Genomic DNA, 19,404 nt, shown 5'->3' on the forward strand with positions numbered 1-19,404 from the left:
AATCACGCTTAGAACGGTTGAAAATAGTTTTGTGTATGCAATAAGGATGCAGGTCAACCATATGACGTCATATCTACAATAGTTCTGAAGCTACAAATATTTTAGGTTTCTAACGATCTTCAATTTAGTGCAGTCACAATAAATTTTAATTATCAATACAAAACCGGTCACACAATTGCAGCATTCATCAAAATTCCATGTACAATACAAGTTCTCTTTGTACTATCTAATCAACAGTGCTGCATGTTTATAGGTCTACAAACAATGAAATAACAAAGCCACCGCACAATAATATACTAGAATACCGCCATATTTAAAACGGACGGGTTCTAATAATCGTTTCGAAGTAGTTCGTGCTATTAATGCTTTCCAACTTTCTAGTACTGATTACTGTGAATTTTTTTTTGTCTTACATGGGTATAGCAGGTTGATGGATGTAACTTAGAGGCAGACCAAGGTAGGTACTTCTGGCGAGAAGACCTGGATAGGCACAGTGAACAGCAAAGGCTTAAAAAAATGCTTGCTTAGAATCTATACTCCGTGGAAGTAAAACCATAAACCGTCACAATACGTATCTGCGTTAGTAGTGGTATAATAAAAACACAAAAATGTCCACATCCAATCGTAAATGTAGTATGTAATTTAACTGCTATAGAGGTTGTATTAAAATGAGGTTTCACATTAAATATTAATGTATTTTTGACCGGTTATTTATTTTAATGTGTTGTTTGACAACAAGCAAACGATTTAAATATCATAATGTATTCAAGAATAATTGTATGTGGTCCGGTCACATTTTGTTCTAGACAGTTTTTTCCACGAGATTTGGCCTGATGACTAATATTTAGAAATGCCCAAAATACTGTTACTTCACTGATATGAGACGACCTCGTATACTATCATTTTCAACGGGGTATAAGAAAGAAAAATTGAAGACAAAATAAAGACCGCGCGATGTGGCACCTATTAAAGAAAACCTACATTCAATAAGAGCCTGTTATAAATACACTAACAATGGATGTGATTATCACTATAGGTGGAATACCTAAGTCATTTTTATAAAGTTTTTGAAAACAGAATCCTTATTGTATCATTCTACAGCAAAACCGTTCGGTAGGGATGTAACCTGGCTATCGACACCTATGTATCGGCAATTATAATAAAACGTTTTCTACAGAACCCACATAGGTTTATACATGGTGAACTTTGTTATCCACTTATTTTTATGGAACGTCTCCTATCAAGTGTAAATTGTTGACTCAACAAATATTAATAAATTTTAAAACGTTTAAGATTAATATGATAAAAAATTGTGTACCGAAATCGACCTAGATTGATACGTCAAGTGCTCAGTTTATTTATATAGTAGGCGTAAAACTCCTTAACAGATAAGGGTACCGTGTTATCTAAATAAGTAACGTACGTACCTACTGTTAAGGAAAGTTTAGATAGTGAGTTAAATAATAAAAATGAACTACAGGTTGATTGAACTGCATTCTCTTGTAGGCAAGCGACAAGTTTTTATTTCGTTGCGGTATGGTTATTTTAGGATCAAATTTCACAGTATGAACGAATTATGTCATCTCCATCTCCATCTCCAGAGAATCATCTAGAGAATCTATCATAGAATTCTTCAGGCACGGGTCGTTCTTTAAGTTCGACGTGAAGCTCTAATTTATACATAGATGCACAAAAGTTCGTAATTATTGTCGTTCAAGAAAAATACTGCGCATCGATTGAACGTGTATCCTTGACGATCTACAACTTTCATTATCAACAGCGAATTTCATTCAAAATCTTATCTCCATTTGCGTAAAACATTGAGATTTTGCATTATCTCACTGCCTACACCATCGTAAAAGCTTTATCGATAACATTTTTAATACGTATAAGTATCGATATTGTTTAAACAATAGATAAAGTCTGAAGAACGTGCTACGTGCTGGCCAGCATGTTAGCAGTGGCCGTATCACACAAACATATGTAACTTGACGCTTAAGTACATAAGTGTTCGGAGGAACAATGGTTCCTCTGAGGGTAGCGTTGTGTTGCCAGCACAAACAAGAAAGCTACTGTTTCTCAGAATACGTACGCACAACCGTTGAACCCGCTAGAGATGTGTATTGAGGCTTAACTAAGACTTAAGTAAGATTTATTGGCGTTTACACGCTGCTGGTGATTAATTATAAGCAGATGCAAATATGTACCTACTTATAAAATTAATTAAGAATTAAATACGACAAGGAAAAAGGTGCGATAATTAATTACTGTAAACTCAGCCAATTAGTGTCTGTGCGTAATTACATTTTACGTAGTTTAGTTACGTGTCAATGTATGTAGCTCTTATATTAAGATGTTCCACATGGAAAACTTGTACCCGTACTCCTTATTACCATTTCTATACGGCGTTAAAGAAATGATAGTCCTTAGAAAGTACCTAATTCACGGTTTGAGGCCAATAAACAGCCCATAAATTCCTTTGTGTCCATCCTGTACAACCCGTCCCGTATAATCGGAACTGGCACTTAGTTCAGCTTGACGTTTTAATGAAGTACTCGACTAAAAATAAAAGCACGTCCCATCACTACCCACCATATCAGTGCTGGAGTGGAAATCACGCGCACACGCACGGGCAATAAAAAAAATATAATTATGTAAGGCAAAGGACCCTACTTATACGGCCTTAACTGCTGTTTGTTGGCGGAAATTGGTTATGTGTAACTCGATTTTTAAACGAGCAATTATAAACCTTTTGTTGTTGATATGGTTTGAAATAAACTGTTTTCTTGGAAGCTCAAGTGACCTTCCAATTTAAGGTCATCGAAACTTTAGTGCAGGTTACTTAGCTCGTGGTTTTTTTAGGGTTAAAAAGGAAGTTGCAATAGGCCAGTTTCCTAAAAAATAATAATTAATCCGTCTTGTAGATTGTCCAAAATTAAGCGATACGTATTTTTTCTTTTTTAAATTGGATCAGAACTTGTTAAGATATATCGTGTTAAAGTTGAGTGTGACGTCACAAGTTGCTACAATTTTCAGGACACTGTGACGTAAAAGGCCCCCACTCCTAATTTTTGAAGTGTATTATCTTTGTCATTTTATGTTTAATTAAAAAAAGAAAAAATACGTATCCAATATTTTTTGATTATCTAAAAAGCGGACTAAATATTATTTCATTATTTCGACCCTGGACACTACCCTATTCATCGTTTTTCTAACATATCATCACAAACAATACCGGCAGATTATATTTTAACGGATGTACTCATCATGTAACAGTATCTCGTTTAGATATTTCAAGGAAGGTCAGTCTTTGTTTGGACTGGTCGTAGGATCATTGGGGTACTTCTGAGCAAGTTCCATCATCAGATATGGAATTTCTGGTTTTACGCGGTAGGTAGTGGCATTCTGACCTTTGCAGCCCATAAACAAACCTGGTTTTCGCACTATGATCTTATCAAACAACATTGCACAACAGGTGGATGGGACTTCTATCGTTTTCATCTTAATCACAACACAAATGAATACCAATTTCTTGTACTGGTATTTCTTTATTTTTAATGAAAGGAGACTAATCATGAAAAAAATCATGTTCTTTGCACAGGCTGCTTATTTTCTGGCCTCAATATTTAATATGGTATATAGATTTTCTGTCAAACTAAAATAAAATTGTTCGATGTCATATTTTTTAAGACGCTTACATATTTTCTTGTGTATGGAACGCGCGTTTGAATCATCATTATGAAGACCATTACCCTTTAAGACCGCTCATTACCAGTTGTTGACAAAAACATTACAAACAGAATAACCCTGTCGTCTGTGCATACAAAATAATAAATCACAACTCACGCAATGACAATGCACACGTGTTTTAGAGAGTTTCCAGTTGAATATGCACAAAACACGCTGTGTTATTGCATGGTAATTAACTTACGGTGACAAACCTAACAAAGGTATGTCTGCATGTGGTCTTAACTTTAACTGTCAGCACATTTCATATGCTCAATGTTTGGCGAGTAAAAACAGATTCATTTTTCAAGTGAAAAACTTTTCTTCACCTTTATGTATCACTTTTTGTTTTTCGTCTTGTCCTGTTCCGATAACATTAATCTCTTCTGTCAGCTTTCAATCCTTACATCCTTCCCATTCTTATAGTCCTCTTTCAGGCAATCAATCCATTTTTCTTCCATGTTTATTAACTTCTCAATTTTACTTAAGACATTTACACCATCTCAACTATGTATGACTGACCACTCATTTTTTCAGCAGCGTTTGTGTCCTAAAACCCCTTGTTAGACCGATTAAAAGTTATTTTCTATAACCTATCGTTAAAAATTCTTACGTGGTCATCTGTTTATGCGACTGACCACCAAGATAAAAAGTAGACTAAACTGAAAACTGCAGCAACTCTTGTAATCAAAAAAGAAGTCATACCTACTTAAAATTCAGTCGCAACTGGTTAGACTGGATGTAGAACTGTGGAACCTAACAATAATGTTGGTTGGGAACTTTAAACTTGGGTTTATCGAGTTTCTCTTCTGTAGTTTTACAATTGTCTTTTCCTATAATAAGGTAGGTTATTCTGAAGTTAGGTATTATTCTCCGGTCGTAAAAATTAAATCATCATAGAATAATAATAGCTACAATCATCATTACGGAATTCCGATGGGTTTTTTTCTGAGATAACAAAAAAATCGTTTGTTATTTAGTAGGTATTCCGTCCTTGAGTCACTACTCGTTTAGTTGTACACATTTTAACGACGACCACCCGACATTACCCCTGAATTCTAACCTTATGTTATCAACGCGTCTCACTGGCCTCTGACACCGAGCTAGACATCTTTAATTACAAGCCCACATATTCTTCAAGCTAACGGTTTGATGGTTTCCTTCCTACACGCAGCTAGACAATGGCTGTACGTTAATTGATTACAATCAAAGCATGGTATCAATATGTTTGGCCTACATTGTATTTGTATTGCAACACGGCGGTAATGAATCAGCGTCATCGCAGACAATTTGCATTTATTGGTGCTATCTCTTAAATTAATGGTACTTTATGATTTTGGACACTCTTCGACTGCGTGCTCAAGAAACGTGTCAAGGCGATATTGAAGACCATTTTGTTTTTTTTTTTCACGTTCTCCCGTCTGCCGTGATCGGTGATAGATATGGATCAATGCTTTGTCAAGCATGGATGAATTATATCGCGCCTTGAATAGGATTTCTGGAATGCAATGCAACAACATCTATCACATTTAGGTATAATTTCGGTGATTTTAATTACATATTTTGTACAGCATACGCTTGATAAGTGTGGAGCACATTTGAGACCAAAAAATTACGTAGGTAAACTACATCCTTGTCACTACTATTGGTGTGATTTTTCTCAGCTATGCCTATTTTGATCGTAGTAGTAGTAGATAGATTTATCTACTTATGGACAGACACGGAACTTTTATCATAATAGGCTCTTTAATCCATATGGTCGACGAAGATTTGCATTTTCGTGACATACCTAGGTAACTAGTTGATTGTGGCGCCAACACTTGATAAAGCCAGTTTTTGAGAGGTGAATCAGTCTAGTATCGTCTTGGTTTCTTGTCTCGTAATATGTTTATGTCACTTGAAGGTCGTGGAAGAAAGATTTCTCAAAAGAAGAAGCTTAAGTTTCACAGGTGATTTTTTTTCTTTGGTGGTACGAAATGAAACCACTGTGCGACTTTGTTGTTTGTGGGGGTACACGCAGCCTTAGGTTAGTATAATAACCGAATAACTTCTCCAATCAACTTTTACCGTCATAATAGCTTTCTACCGGGCAATTTAATCCTGGTCACAAAATATGAGGAAAATAAGTAACTTAATCAATTTTTTGCTCATCAACTTTTGACCCAGAAATTGACAGCCGCTAAAATATAGCCTTAGGTAATCTTTTAAGCTTTATTTATTACTGCGATAAATAAATTGTTTAGAAGGTAGGTAGGTGCTGGTAGTCATATATACGTAATTATCGACTATGAGAGGTAGGTACATCTCTATTACGTTTCTCTTTAATGGCTTCTTAATTCTAGAAGATGCAGACCTGGGCCATTGTAGCTGAACCTAATAAAGTTTTCGTGGGTACCTACTTCACATTCTCTACTTGAAAATTCGGTAGCTCGAAATCTACCTATTAGTAGGTATTTTAGTTTTAGGGGAACCCGAGGCAGGATGGATATCTTGGCTTTTTCACCAAAGAAGGTTATATATAAGTATCGAATACTAATTAGTAAATTCAATAATTCTGCAGGTAGGTAAGTTACTCATAACATGTTGCAGAAGTACAGACCCTTAATAAAAAAAAAAACACCAGCCACTAAGTCCTGGTAATATTCACAATTATCACTAAAGTATAAACTAACCGGGTAAGTTAAGCAATCACGAAACGGCATTATTACATAAATTTGCGTAGGCTAAACACCATAAACGAAACTTCTTGCACGTAGGCATAATACCGCCAATTTCGCAACTCAACACGCACCACCTTTGCACGAAGCAAAACGATTTAAAAAAAAATACTTGTCCAACTTTCTTCGCAATATACAAGCATAAGTAAAAAAAGCGCATCACATCATCACCAAAACTGACTGACTCGGCGACCGAAAAAATAAAGTTGCAAGTTACGAAACAAGAAGTAAAACTTTTTTCTTACCATAAATGTTATGTAGGTGAGGTCGTAACAATATTCACGTTCCAATACAAGCGAACGAAACCCATTCTCGTCCAGGCTTTCCAGTTTAGAACATCTTTTAATTCATCACTTTTTGTTCGGAACGCACAGTGTTAGTTGTCCCGATCACTGTTTATTATTATTTGTTGACACAAAACGAGGTTATTGCCGCTTGCTCTAACATCTGGACCTCACTCGACAGAGATTTCACTAGACGCTAAAACTTACAAGTTTTCTTCTACTTCAAACGTATATTTTGTAGTTTAACAAATAAGATCACAGTTTAAAACCAAAGTTATAACTCTTGCAGGTAAACGGTGGGCAAAGAAGCAAGTGGTCGTCCGTATACGAAAAAAAAAACAAAAGTTTACAACATCGCACACAACTTCCACGTTCAGCGCGGCGTCACAGTGTGAGTGAATGGAGATACAAACAATATGCAACGCACGCGTGCGCGCGCTCTGTCTCAGGTGAGTATTGCCAGCATAAGAATTATAATTATCCCGTCTTTTTCATATGCTGTCATTATTCGCTGGGATAACATGTAATATTTGTATTAATGTTGAATGTTTATATATCTGATATAACTAACTTTGTTGTATAAAAGTAAATATTGTAAAACATTTGATTTATGATAAAAATAATAATATTTACAATAAATAAATGATTTAATTTCATGTCAATAGACTTTTCTTATCCTATTGTTACAAAATTAGAAACGTAATCTTGTTCCACATTTTAGTGTTTTTTAAAGCTATTTTGCTTTTTTAAACATCTTTAATCTTTCATCCTTTAAAAACTTAGGTATAAACTTCTAATAATAAAACCATTCTACAAAACTAACAACAAAACCTCAATTTGAGTAATACCACTATTCCTGGCAACACTACAAACATCGTACGAAGCAACCCACTCACACTACGAACGGCGCTCGCTGATTGGCCAAGAAGTTGTTGAACATTTGCCTCCGCCCGCGCACCAACGTCCTTGCGAGCACGGGCCACCGACCGCGACTGCCTGCTCGAAGCTATGGTTACTTGAAACTTAACAGGTAGATACAGCCTCTGACTATACTTATATTGTTACTTATTCCTCTGATCTTTACCACAATATCTGATTTGTCTCAAGTAATATGTATCTCTGCTACTTTAAAAGGGAAAATACACGAACGAATATCCTAAGTTGTGTTTATGAGAACGCTTGTTAGTAGGTACCTATTACAGACGAGAACATGAGACATTTATCATAAAAGTTCTAAGAAATGAGCTTTGATAAAAAGCGCTAAGTAATTCAAACAAGTATGTAGGTATACCTACCTACCTATTTGTGTTGTATCTCGTTATAAGATCTTGTTGCTTTTGGTTCACATTTTTTTTTAATAAACAAAATGACACGAGGGAGACGGCTAGACATAATCGTGGAAGCGGGACAAGTTAAGCTATAGGTGGTAAATACTTAGTTAGGAAGGACCATAAATAAACTAAAAAAAAATTGTGCCTCGTAAATCCCCGTTCTTCTTTTTGAATTGTCACGGGTAGACGGAGCCAGGCTGACTACCAGTATTGTAGTGTTAAAGGTATCGAGTTACCCAGTTTGGTACCTATTAGGTACTGGGTTGTAAAGGTCGCGAGGCCTCATTTTTAAATTAAAAAATATACCTATTTCTAAAAAAATATTATGTAATTTATTTAAAAAAAAAATATATATTTATTTTATTTATACAATTAAAGTAGTTTTGTTAAAAGAAGTATGCTCTATTTTTTTGTAAACTTACAAGCCAATGAGGAACCTGCCATGTTTTTAAATATAAAAAAAAATACTATTTACGAGTATCAACAACAACTGTTACTATTTAAAAGGTGGGTGATAAGTACTCGCAACTCATATAGGGTCACTTAAAAACATATTTAGGGACCTTATAACCGAGTTTAACAGTAAATTGTGTAAATTATCATCACATTGGTCTCAAGTACGGCCCTTATTCGATATGTTAATACAGTTTATATTATTGTACTACTTACGTACGACTACGTAGGCCGTAGTAACCTTATAAGAATATTTTATAAACATTTTAAATATAAATTGAGCGAACTTTAAGTTAAATGAGATGTAGTCGTTGAGTTTCGAAGTCTTTTATAAGAAAATATGTATAACAAAAGTGCACATAAGTCTGAAATGTTTTTTCTTATAGGCACATACTCGTACTGTACTATACATATACTATATATATAGTACATACTATATGTATATATATACCAAGTGTTACTTAATTTTATCTGGATCGTAGAATATAAGTAGGTAAGTACGAGTAGGTATGTGCCTATAAGAAAAAAACCCCTGCAGTATGTCGTGCTATTTACTGGACACCTTGTATGTTAAATGTGTTAAAAAATCCTGTAAAAAAAAGTAACATAATAGTTGCGGCGAACAACAGAGATGTAGTATTTTGTGAAAACAGGTTTCTTGCTAACCCGTGAGTAGGCTCTAAAACTCCGCAAATCTAGCACAAAAAAAAAAACATCTTTCTACAGAATAAAATTAACTACATTAAGGTTAACTATAACTATAATGGAACCTGTACTTACTAATCTCTAACCAAATGGTTTAGTCACCACTATCTACAAAATTTAATCCTTCCCATATTGTTTGTTTAAGATTAGATAAAGATGCTGAATAACGAATTGATAAACAATGTTTTGCGTAGGCCACTTCGTTTGCAGACTTGCATATAACTTGCACATGTGTGGAACACAGATAACACTCACTATTATTTATGTCATACCTTATATAGATACGTATCTTTTAAGATACAAACATATGAATATTGTCAGACAGCCTGGAGCGTTTATATTGCCTTGACCCTATATTTTATCTGAAACTTTTAAATAAAAAAGTTAACGAGAATTAACGAGATAGTTTAAGTTTGGAGTCAAAGATACATTTCGTCTGTCATCGGATTTTATTTATGCCACAAGAAGTCTTGGCAATTATAATATTGATGGGTTGATGACAGATATGGGTCGGTTTGTAACTACAGGAAATGGGCCAATATTCAGGAGGGTTACGCGTCTTGTTTTGACATTATTATCTACTGTGTTTAACTTAGATGTTTTCTTGAGATCTTTTGATAATACTTGAGTAATATAACAGTATTGTGAGTTAGCTTATTTCTAAGATAAGTAAGACGTTTGCTATATCCCATTTGCCGGTTTCTTCATAAGTTGTCACAATGGTGGGTTAAAAACTCCTCTGCTTGTCTTTTGCAAAGCACATTTCTCTTATTAACTTTTTTTGTATATAATTGTAATTTTTACATACATAGGTAGGTTCTTTGCTTATCTGTCCACACAAAAATCAATAGTTACCAAAGATACGAAGCAAGACTGCTTGGCTCCAAATTCTACAAGGCCGTAGCCTTCCAACTGTGCTATCAGTCAGTTTCCATTATCAGAATACCCCAAAACTTCGAAATACGAAACCAAGGTTTCTCTCGAAGATAAGATAAATATTGATATCAATCAGGGGCCCGATTCTCCTAAGTTAATAATGTCAAAATCGAATAGAAATCGGATCGCAATATGATCGCAATAGCAGTTTTAACCATATCGGGCATTCTGCTACTAATAAAAGACCAATCGTATTCGATTGACATTTGATTGGTGTGCGATTGGTCTGCTATTTTGGTGATTTTGGTCTATACGGTAGTTTGCTGTACAATCATTTTGCAATCGTAAATCCTTTGCAGTCAAAATGATTCATTATTGAATGACAGAAAAGGATAAAAACGTTTATTTCAAAGAAAAATAGCGGAATGCCACATGCGCTTCAATCGTAATCGAGTCGGGATTGGGTCTCAGTCGAATCGAGTCGAACATGAATCGTATGTTGCTTAAGTAAAATTAGGAGAATCATCGGGCCCCAGTGATGCTATAGTCATATATTTTAGCTCTAACGTTGCTGTGATTTAGTGCTTGACTTGTCTATGCTCATTTACATTTTTAGTTTGTTTGTTTGCGTGTAAAATGAGGTGTTTAGCTGTTATAGTTATTAACAAGCTCAACTGGTTATGTGGTGTTACGTAGTTTTAATAGAAACAAATATTTGAGTAGATATGAGAGATTTCTCAGCAGATTTGATATTTAAGATCCGATTTATCGTAATTTAACTCAGTCCGTAAGTTACACGTATCTGGTAACATTGAATTAATAGAACATATCCAGACAAACATTTTTCATTTCTATACGACATTTTTAAATCTAATTTAAGCGATTAGTGTAGTCCACTCGTGACCAAAGGGCTGGCCTATACTTCGGCCAAAGGATATGCATTGCTATCCAGCGTGGCAATGCAGCCAGCCTTTTGGGCACGATCCCAGCTGACAGCGATGCGGATGAATATTTTGATACTTAGTTTTAATATTTCCCTATCATAAATTGTATTAAATCTAATAACACTTTAAAATAATACTCAAACTCATATTAATAAATCATTGGCTAAAAAGCTTTCCTTCAAAATCTAATGCGAGTAATAAATCACTTATTATAAGCATTAATTGTTTCAGTTCACGCGACCGGAAAGCATCGTGGTGTCGAAATTCCTAAGTGACAGTACGAAGTATAACGGAACGGTGCGCGTGGGCAGCTGTTTGAGGCTCGAACATGCCACTGCGACAATATGCACGCGGAAAAAGAACGGATGACTTGTAATTTTTTTACAGAATATTGTTTTTGGGTGCAGACGAATATATATTGTGATTTAGAAATAAAATCGTGTAAAAAAATAAGTTTACCGCGTTCAATATATTTTTTAAATACATTTTTTTTTACTAGTTATTGGCTAAAATAACTTCATTTACTCTATTCAGTAGTTCCACAAGACCATAACTTTAGAAGACCAAAGTAGACACTCCATTTTCCCTCTTGAAGACTTTAATCAAAAGACCTCTCGACAAAAAGAACTAGCTATGTTTATGGCATTACGTTATTGCATTAATTAATACCTACTTACCAAGTATTTATTCCTCATAAAGTATTCAAGGGCTGCTGTTGAAAAAAAACTTCCGATAAACAGTTACACGGAACTGCATAGCTTCCTCAAGTTTGTGGCGTTATGTTGTAAATAACAGTGTTGACAATTTAATTCTTATAGGTATTGCGCTCACGCATGAAAACAATAGGAAATAAAACCAAGTGCAGTGCTTTTATGGGTAAGCTAGAGAATTTCTTCGTAGGTTTGATATGAAAGCTATTGGTATTGTTTTGTTGCTGATAAACTTGAATGACCTTGTCGAGGCTGGTGCTTAGTGGTAGTGCTTTTGAAACTTGAAGAATGAGAAGAGAATTTAAGAAACCATAGCAGACAATAGGTACTCGTGAAAAAGAAAGTAACTATTATAGTAATCTGTGCTACTAAGTGAAAAACGCAACCTACGGTGATAGTTTTGCGAATTCACTTTAAACATTTCCAGGCGACTCATTTTAATATATAAGAAGAACTATAAAACTAACAGTTAATAGCAAATTACCTATATGTTGAAGTGGCTATTTCTCATGTGACAAAATGTAGAATCCTCTGGTGTCAGAAACTCTATGGTTGCTTTTCCATCGCCAAGCATACAGTGCAACAAACTCATTACTTATCGGAGCCGCACCGTGCTACTTTAAAAACAAAGCCAGCTTTTGAACGGACCTATTTTCTCAAGGACTAAACCGCGGTGTGGTCTGATAAAAAAAAAAAAACTGTCGACCTACGCAAACCTCGGCCAAGTTGACATAACATTTAATATTGTATTTTACGAGACAGGGAACGTTGGCCCGATTGTAACGTACGAGAACTTTATGAGCTTAATTTTCTCACTGTTTATGTCATTATTACTGTAAATTGTTCTTTTATTTATATTTAAAGTGGTGAACTTTAAGTGAAATGTTTGTGCAATTTACTTTCCTGCTGGTTTACATTGTCATTGTGCAAAATAATACACCCGATCACTTACAATCGATTATTTCGTCACACATCGCCTTAACTGGCCAGTTACTTCTCAAACCGTGGCCATTAAAAACCCAAAAACAATTATCAAGAAAGAAGAAAGTTGAAAAAATAAATTTCTTGCCACAAAATTCTATACCTATTGTTCATCTCTTTTATATTGTACGTTTGTATTTCACCTACGTGCTTCGTAAACATAAAATGGCGCTAGTCAAGTAAAAATAAAGCAACCATAAATTCACAATGGCCGACCTTGATACGAGGTGGGAACCAATCATAGACATAATATTAGTAAACAGGACTGCGCACCTATACCCAAAAAACGAGCCGAGTGAAACAGTTAGTACCGAGGCTGTTTGTCCCTTTCTAATAGGGTGACTATGAGATTAAGCTATGTGAGACAAATCCGAATTTGCTAAGATTATTAAACACAGATTGGTATTGAAGTTTTAACTTACGCAGTTTGTGACCTTAAGATACTAATATAAGCTTTTAAAAATTAGCAGGAATTAGCCGTATGAAAGCAGGAAGATTCGAAGTGAAGACTGATTTGTTTGTATTTTTGCTTCACATATAGACTGCTAAGCCATTTATGTCGCCTTCCTTAATTTTTTGGGAAGCTATAACAATAGTACAACAGTTTTAAAATCCATTACCCATATTTTGACTCATTACAAGAATTCATGGACACCCTAGTTGTTTGATTTACGAAAATGTTAATATTAGCTAACTGTGGAACGATATATTGCAACCACCATAGGATTCACTTTTACAAGTATAAACGCAACACTTTTTCACCATTTAAATAGTTTAAATTGATTTAATACAAAAAATATAAACAAAATTTTAAATGCTGATTACGCGCCAAGAATGTTCAGGGTTACCGCTAGAAAATAAAAAAAAGCAAAATAAAAATTTATGTTGTTTATGTTTTAAGAATAAATACGAATAAATGAATGCGATTGTTATTAATTTGTTGACTTCAATTGTTAAAATAAAATAAAAATATAAGTGATTCAATTGTTTTTTGGGAAGACAAAACTTTTGATCACAACATTTTTTTATGCTGGCAAGGTGTTAGAAAGAGACAAACAGCCTCCGTTCGAACTATCCCTCTCGGCTCGGATTTGCCTCTGTGTATTATGCAACCAATTTAGTACCTTATTGCCTTAGAATAGAGTTCATTTTCGTAAATATATATTTTGAGCGTGCGCAATCTTGTTTAGTAATATTATATCTATGGAACCAATACCAATGCTGACCTACCTGAAACATTTGAATTTAGAATAAAAGAACCTACGCCCACAGAGCCATAAAATGTCACAGAGAAATTAGAGGCTGAGTATGCAAAAGATATTGTACCTATTTCTGTTTCGCGTCTATTCGTTACCAATTTTATTGCTTTTTAATCAAAAAGATAATAAAAAATGTATCGGTCTTACCATATTTGAACATTTGCGCTATCTTATTTTGAGCATTCTCTGAAAAGGTTTATATGTATCTAAGTGGATTTGGCCATTTCTTAGAAGTTCACCTTATTTAATTCTGGCTCTAAAACAAAAAATAGTTAAGAGGATTAATACGAGGATCTGCTAAAAAACTAGTTAGGCACCCTTTTTAACATTTGTAAAAAACTGCATAAGTACTACTGCAATCGGAAGCGTTGAAATGATTTTAACAAGGCCCTAGTTATTACGATGAATTAGTAAACGCAGCTGCTAAAATTATCAACAGCTAAATACTTATGAGTTTTAAATTATAACACCTACTTTCTTTATCTACCCACACATAGATATACATAATCTCAGTTACCAGGAACTGGCTACAAACATCATAATACAACATAAACAATGATCTCACCTACAGCCTGCACATTTATCATGCGCTGACGCAGAAGCGCACACCGCGCACTCTTGCGCTTATCTCGACAACCGGTAGACCGCGAATATATCGGTAGGAACCACCCGTAAGATGAAATGGGCATAGCATTTTGCTGCCCACGACATTTGATGGTAAGACCTCATGGAGATCCATTCTTTCTTGTCTTTTTCCATGTTTGAGTTCTGTGGTCTCAGAAAAAGGCATTTAATTATACATAATTTACATTAGTAGAAATATCGTGTGCTAAACAAGTCTCACTTGATATTTATGCATGCAAAGCACCATCTCGTTGTTTTCCTTACCACTAATTAAGAAACTAATACAATTTTGTGTCTTCAGAATTAAGGCAGTCTCTATGTCTAAGTTGTCTCCACTAATTGTAATAGGCAAACAATAGAATCAAACCTGAAATGTTGTTTCAAACTTTCTTTAATACAGGGTGTGTCGTTCACAATCACATTAAATCCTATCGCATCATGTGTAAAGCAGAGATAAAGTTAGGAGTATCGAACGTTTGATCAGTTGACAGCTGTCAGTTTTTAAGGGAGAATTTCAGTGACAGATTTTTATATGGTGTTCTAATTTTCGCACATTTTTATTCTATTTACATTGTTTGAAAAAATATTTTTTTTTATTTTTACGTAGGTATTTTTCTTTTTTCTTTGTGTTAGTCGACATATATTAACCAATATATTAATGAATTTCATTTAATGTGATTGTGAACGACGCACCCGATATATTCCAATAAGAAGATAAGTATTTCCCACAACTCACGGTCTACAAATTGCATCTATTCTTCCTACTTACCAAAATATTTGTGTTGATACATGACTGTGATATTTCATAGTGCGGGTTCATTACACCTGAATCTACCGTCATCATCATACAGAATAGCCTTTCGGGCTTTCGTAAACAGCATTCCATAGCTAAAGAATTTCGTACAAATACAAATTGTAACCGTTAATAATGGTCGAAAAATTTCATAGTCACGCTTTACGGTATGTTTGTGTGATGCACGATTTAGAGGCTTAAGTTAAGTTTGCATATCTCAAGTTCTCGTCGACACAGCCTTGCTTCGTGCTTCAACTGACATTCAGAAGGCCGAGTACTTTTCTGATGCATTCGTTACATCATCTTGTCATGGCTTTATATCTTAGAAATAAATACTTGGCGGATTGAACTGGTTTCGTGGTATAGAGCTTTAGATGGAGCTACAACATCAGCCATCAAGACTTTTAGATGTATCTAGACAGACATAATAAAATATATCACATGCACTACTGTCATCATTCTGCATGTATAGGCCCATCAGAGAAATGGTCGATGAGTCAAAACATTGGGTAGATTACCAAATAAAAAAATATCACCTGCGTAAGGAAAACAAATAATTGAAATATATAACCGTAAACATTGAGTGATTATTACAGCAGATTAGCAACCTGTTTGTCGTTACAGGTTAACTGCCCACCTACTTATCGATATAGCGTGATTAAACCTTATTAACCTTTGCTTAAGGACTTAAAACATATTATTTCGAACACCATTTTAGGTGTGACCTGCTCTTTAAGGTACGACGTTGCAATCAATTTTCATGGCTGCCTTATTGAATCCGATGAATGCATTTTAGTATCGTATCAAATTAGTCTTAGGTTTTTTGAGATTTTGTGGTTGGAGTGACTGACGTTTTTAAGATTCGGAACGAATGGAGGGTATGAAATATAATTTGATTTATAGTATTTACATCGTGCCCTTTGCACCCGTTTTATTTTAACAGTCAAAAGTAACCTGGTAAACCCAGAAATGCCCAGAATTAAAGTTGCTCACAAAGCAGCTGATAAAGCAAATGGCACGGACATAAAAACCAAAGTAATACGAAGCTTATGTGAAAGATTGTCTCTCACTACCTAAGTCTTAAACAGTTGCAAACAAACATGTGGATGTGTTCCAAAAAACACCCACGGAAATGCACGGTGTGCTCATGAAATTTGAGTCTAATAAGGAATCTAGCGCGGCCGGTTAGGACCAGCGTCATAATTAAATTAATGGAGACTCGCCATCAAGCCGCGTAATGAGCGCTGGGCAAATACACCGCGTGGCGTAACTGCATAAGTGCATACCTTAAATAACCTGCAGCTCATACCTCATCATTAACCCTTCATAATCTCCCAATTAAAACCAAGATTTCTCGACCCCACCCAAAATCGTAAATGAATGCTTGTCATCACATATTTAAATTAAGCTTATTTCATCAATGAAGTCCGTACATCCTTAATTAAAGTTAAAATTATGCATCTTGCTGAATATTTCGATAATTGCCATCACAACGTAGTTTATCAACGCAATGATTATAATCAAGTTTGCTTATCCCATAAAATGATTATTAAATATGATATTTAATATGGAACTGGCGTCAGAACAGCTCGCTTGATATGGTAAGCTCACAACTTTCTACGTGGCTGTATCACCAGTGTATTTGGACCTGGAGAATAAATCACTATGAAGGAGTATTGGAGGAAGTGAACCAGTCCGTTCCGTGGTTACGGGTCTGCATACAGTGGTCGGGCTGTAGTTTCACTTCGCTTCTGTGAGCCCGAGGCATAGGTTTTATTACTCGTAGGTGTTTTGACGACGTTTATCCGCTTTGTTATGTCGATGTGCTAACGTCTTTATGGCGGCATAAATCATTTTCTGTTACAAATATTCTGTTGTTAGAAATTGATTAAAAATATTTTCAAGACAATAAAAATTGATAAAAATTACTGTTAGATATTTAAGTCCAAAAATTTGGATATGATTGATGGATTGAGGGCGTTGAGTTATGGAGAAGATTTATAATTTATTAATGCACAAGGCTGCGCTTTTACGGCTCTTATATGGAAAACATCAGTTGATCATAATCTCGTCGCAATTTTCCGCTCCAATACGAACAGTTTCCAAGATTCCGAGCTATAACAAGTTGGGATATCAGGTAAAAGCGCAACCAGTTACCATGCTGGGGTAAAATCTGGTTAAATGCGTGACAATGCCGTAACCTCCTAAGAAAGTACAACACCTATCTACTTTCATATACTTGAGCAGCATTTATTAAATGCCATATTACCTAGCTCTTCTGCGAAAAGAGGTGTAATAAAAACTAATAAACCGGTGCTAGATCATTTACAACCTAGATTTATGACCAATTAACTTTGAAATTCCGTGGATGTTTGCAATTAGCTCTTTGACACGAGCTAAAAAGTGCATTATCTAATATTGTATTTAAACGTACTTGTAACGTTCATAATTATATTTTGCGGTTTAGGTCAGACTCTGTTGGTGGTCTAAGGTCATTCACGTAACTATTGAGTAAAGAGTAAAGATTAGACATAGCAGAATTAAATAGTGATATGATGCCTGGCTTCTAAATCGCATCATAACACAGCCAGTGCTGCTTTGTCACAGCGCTTTTAACCGGATGAATATTAGTTGCTTTACTTTGCATCTTATCGAAGAAGGAAAGCTAACCAATCAAGAAATGGTCTTCCTGTCGTAAATCCTCATTTCCAGCTTCGGAAGTACCTATTGTTTTGAAGTTATAAAGGACCGATGCTTACGATCGGTTAAACGCAGATAAGACCAAGGCGTGGACCGGACAGCGCGCCATTATGTGACCATTCTCTGTTAGCCTGCCTACCACACAATGAAATAAGCCTATATATTATAATATAAACAATATTAAGCATAAATGAGCCTGTGTTTGTAATAATATCGGCGTGTAACACAACGCCGGTGGTTCAGGTCGTGCGAGGTGCGATTAGGTCAAGGCGCTCGGATAATTCCGAGCTAAAGCGCTGTATGATTGTTTTAAATGAGTTTTGCCATAACGGATAACATAATTGATAGCGTGTTTTACCTCTGACTAAAAATAGTATACCCATTCTCTTGGCGGAGGCTAAAATGCTTGGGTTTCAGATGGAAATAATGTTGGTATTGCAAGCCTTTCCCAGCATACCTCAACCTAGTTTCATGCACATTTCAGATAAGAGTTTTAATTAGATTAAGTATAAATTAGATTTTCATGATTATTTTACTTTAGCTGGCATACTTTTTCCTTGTTGGAAAAGTGTGGTACTTTTACGGTAGCGGCCGGCCCGGAGTTTTCGTATCATTGGTCCTTTTCAGCGGGAAATCATCATATAACTTAAGTATCACGCTGTGAGTGTTACAGGATGGAGTGTCAGTCAGACTTTTACTGAATTAACCCACCTTTGTTACTTCTGGATCCCGTCGTGCAGCAGGGCCGCAGAAACTCTTTCGAATAATTCCACAGCCAACAATACTAAAATTCTTCGCCTATCACAAGGAAAAGTTTCAAAGGGAAAACTCAGGTGATGATGCAGTTTCAACAAGACTCCGATCTTACTTTCTAGTAAGCACATAATCAAATATTGTTCCTACTTTATGGCTTTTGAATATTCATAATTTATTTAAGCTTGCTCAGAATGTATTTGCTTATTGTTTAACAGAGTTTGAAACATGTTTGTTTAAAATGTCTTACGGTTTCGCGGAACTAAACGTAGGTAACACGTGTTTTGGCTAAAAGAACCTATTAGTCATTTTGTTTAACTTGTTTTAGGTTTAGGTAGGAATAAAACAAGGGATTATGTTGCGGCTTAAAGCGACAATGTAACAATTATCCACCTATTAAGCCCTACAAGGCTTATTGCTAATTGGGAGGGTGATCGCACGTCTTTTGCTTTTATGTTCGGGTAACTTATAGCAGCAATTGTATGTAGGTATACTTCTGGTCAAGAAGTGACATTGGGATTCCTTAACCTCATCCAAAATATAAGATA

At 35.2% G+C, this 19,404-nt stretch overlaps 2 protein-coding genes across 3 annotated transcripts in view; both read right to left on the reverse strand.

Annotated features, from left to right (window-relative positions):
- Positions 1-2,530, reverse strand: part of LOC110377229 (annexin B9) — a 367,919-nt gene extending 365,389 nt beyond the window's left edge. For both annotated transcript variants that reach the window (XM_064040817.1, XM_064040815.1), the window contains exon 1: positions 2,526-2,530. The gene's annotated coding sequence lies outside the window, so the exon portion shown is untranslated. The remainder of the gene's footprint in view (positions 1-2,525) is intronic.
- The window catches only part of Sema5c (Semaphorin 5c), a 38,010-nt gene extending 30,822 nt beyond the window's left edge, over positions 1-7,188 (reverse strand). Inside the window, exon 1 of the mRNA XM_021335987.3 lies at positions 6,689-7,188. The gene's annotated coding sequence lies outside the window, so the exon portion shown is untranslated. The remainder of the gene's footprint in view (positions 1-6,688) is intronic.
- Between the last annotated feature and the right edge of the window lie 12,216 nt (positions 7,189-19,404).

The sequence above is a fragment of the Helicoverpa armigera genome, chromosome 23 (assembly GCF_030705265.1).
Source record: "Helicoverpa armigera isolate CAAS_96S chromosome 23, ASM3070526v1, whole genome shotgun sequence".
Lineage (NCBI taxonomy): Eukaryota > Metazoa > Arthropoda > Insecta > Lepidoptera > Noctuidae > Helicoverpa > Helicoverpa armigera.